Below are 3,702 nucleotides of genomic sequence, written 5' to 3' on the forward strand. Positions count from 1 at the left end.
AAGAGCCAGGTAATTTGCATTTGCCAATTTCTGGTGTCAGAAAGTGGTGCTTCCAGCTTTAAATAACTCCCCGACCATTGCTGCAAAGCTCTTTTGAAGCCACTGTGAAGGCCTGAAGGAACATGGACACCATAAATTCTGCTGAGCACATGAGCATAGATGGAGAAAATGATTCGTCTCCCGAAACCAAACATACACAACACATCAGCGGCAGGGGATTGAGCCGCTCGCATTGTCTTGTAAAAAATGATTATAGCCTAATAACTTTGATTTAACACCTTATAACAAACACATCAATCAACTAATTCACTCTCGCGCCAGCTGCTGAGAGCTATTTGTTGAAAAATGTGTTTTTGTTAAATGACAGATTGTTTCGCTGCAGAATACTGTTCACTTCTGCTCGGTCTTATGGAGAGTTATAGGGTGAGCTTAGGGAAGTCTAAATGGCAAATGGAGAGGGCGCTAGAAAAGGAAGGCAATGATTCACGTGACGGAGCACATAGGACGTTCTGTTTGGCTTAGACTACATTGACTGTAATCCCTCTGAGACTGAGGGAAGTCGTATTAACCTCAACTACTGCACTGCACCGTGTTTGTGTGTGTGTGTGTGTGTGTGTGTGTGTGTGTGTGTGTGTGTGTGTGTGTGTGTGTGTGTGTGTGTGTGTGTGTGTGTGTGTGTGTGTGTGTGTGTGTGTATGTGACCACCCTAACCCAAAGCTTTCGGTAACTCACCCCAGTTTTTCTGTCCAATTATGTTACATTTTATATGAACACAGATCCATGGTTAGAATACACACAGGAATTGTACTAAAAATGTAGCATAAGTGCTATTTGCTGGTGTCGGCCATCAGGGCCAACCCTTTGCAGTCACGATTAAGGATGGGCCTAACAAGTCATCCAAGTTCAACAAACCTGCCCATCCAATCACAGTCCCCTCGGCGAGCTAAATCTGTGCTGCATTAGCCCTTCCCAACAGCCTATCCCTCGCTATGTGTATATACTCTATGTTCATATAGGTGTGCCCTTTGCCCCGGAGGAGAGTTTCTTCTGGGGACATAAAGGTCCACTGTGCCAAGGTTCTAAAAACAAGTGTTTAGTCCAGGTCCAATCAAGGCAGATTAATCCTGGATCTGAGGCTCGTTAAAATACATCCAAAGATACAATCCAAAGTTTAAGACAAACAAATTCAAACTAACCTGAACCCCTCAGTGGTGATTGTTATAGCGATCAGTAATTATTCACCTTTGGGAGAATATTTTTCAAATGTTTTCTACTCAAAAAGCCCCTACAAAATAAAAGCCCCTCTCAGTGCTCATTGTGATCTGGCTGCGGTGGGAGTCTAATGGCGTGATTCAGCCTTGTCCTCTGTCCTGTAATTAGAGAAATGAAAGCAGTTGAAACCCGGGGAGATGAGTCTTTTTTTCCCGGATGATGAACTTTGTCTTGCATGTGGACACAATTCAACTGTCAAAGATTTTTGACAGAATGAACGACCGTGCCAGGTCCTTCACAATAACACGCAAAATGTTCCTTTTGAAAGGTCAAGCATCAAAATATTATTTTTCACTTTATGCTCAGCTGTCATTGCCAGTTGTTCTATATTGTCAACAGTGAATCACAAAGGATAAGGGTTTTTCAGAGGAGATTTAAAACTCCTCTTGCATTTCCATTTACCATATTTACCATTGTAGTGTCCTTTTCTGCCATGGCATACTTGTTTTTGACTTCATAACAGTGGGAATACAAAATGGTGCAAAATATGTAACAATATTTAATCATGAACACAATCTATTCATATAACTTTAAATGAGTGTGTTGTGTTTCCTAATTGCAACTCTACTTGTACCATGCTTAAGTTGACATGAGTGGTTATTATAGGGACATCATGTTGGCAATGTGTTTACACTGAACGTACATTTTAGACATGTTGGCAGTATGTGGAATGCGTTGTCTTGTAGAAAACGGTGCTCTAAGGAGTACTTAGCATCCCACACCTTGTTTTACGGAACAACCGCCCAGTGTCACAAACTCACGAGCATAATTAGCCTACTGTTGCTTTTATATGGAGGCCATTATCACTGGCTATAAACAGCCACTGCAGTCAGTCGCCCCTCTCTTTTGGTCAGATGAAGGATCAGTCATGTTTTACTGGCCTCATGTGCTACGCATACGTCCAACATGTGTGCTGGCCGGCTCCACTCAAGTTGTGTGCGGGTACAAACTGTTGTCGTATTTCACATGGACTCAGGGATCACTGTGACGGACGATGAAGAAATATCATCTCAAAAGCGGCCACCGATTATGATTTGAAGCAGGATTAGATTTTCCCAGAATTAGATGCTGGGAAAACATTACAAACAGCAGAGTTTTACCTCACCATACCAGTCGTAGTGATTCGTATTGGTAATGCTTGATAACCCTTTGCAGACTTGGTTATTTATTATCTTTTCATTTCCTTTGAACCATTACATGCTTGCCTTTGGGTTGCGAAAGATTTTCCAACTTGAATACATCATCAGAAGACTTATGATTTTTTCTTTTAAGATTTGTGTAATGTCATGAATGTTATTTGATCAAGGTGAAGCAAGGCTGTTACTGATATAAAATATGTTCAGATAAACATACAGTATTAAATATATATACCGTGAGAAGTCATATGCCAGTAAAATATCAACATGTGTGTATATATATATATATACACACATATATATATATATATATATATATATATATATTTAAACATATTATATTTTAGACCATATTGTATGATTGTAATTGTATTGTATCATCATAATGTATGCACTATTTTCTTTACAAATTAGCTTGGAAACGTCGGTTCGCACTCCATTACTTATAAACCCTGCTTGAGTTGGTCCAGATCAAACCTTATGCCAAATTACAATCAGACCAGCACTGCACCTACAGGCTTGGCTCAACAACAGGGACATTCAGAGTCACTATAACCTCCCTCCTGCTCATATTTGAACCTCCCAGTTGTTGTTGTTGTTTTTCTTTTTTCAGATGACTTTATTTTATTTTCTACAGCCTCTGTGGATCACATCAGTTGTATGTAGCCCGTGTGGAGCACACATGTACTGTCCCTGCTCAACCCTCCCACTCTGGTCATTAGCAGGAATGAGCTTTGGTTTTAATTATAAAAACACCAGCCCATGAATCCTGCTGTTTTATGGGTCCAGGGTATTTTTATATGACTGGTTTTCAAACATGAAATGGATTGCTTGTGTGCGAATAATCAACACTTGTTCATTTCCAGAGCTTCAGGCCTCTGGTAAGAGAGATTCTTTCTCTTATGTTTGTTACTATAACAATGTGTGACTAAAATGAGACAAAATCAGTGCTGCCACAGATAATTGATGTACATTTCTTCATAAACATCACGGCATGTATTTGGGTTTCTTACTTTTGCAAATGTCTTCTGTAGTCTCACATAGAAATACGTCACTCAAGATGGCGGAAAAAAACCCTCATACATCTGTTCATCTAGAAAAACACTGCAAATTGTTTTTTAGCCACGCCAGGGATGGCACTGTAGGCCGATCCAGACGGAAGTATTTTAACATTATTTGGATGTGTTCCCATGAAATTGTGCACAGATGGCTATGGCCCCCAGATGAAGACTTTGGTGATCCCCTGAAATCTCCCCGAGAACCTACGTGAGTGTGACATTTTTATTTGGTATAA

This window comes from Ammodytes marinus, assembly GCF_949987685.1.
Source record: "Ammodytes marinus genome assembly, chromosome: 13".
Taxonomy (NCBI): domain Eukaryota; kingdom Metazoa; phylum Chordata; class Actinopteri; order Uranoscopiformes; family Ammodytidae; genus Ammodytes; species Ammodytes marinus.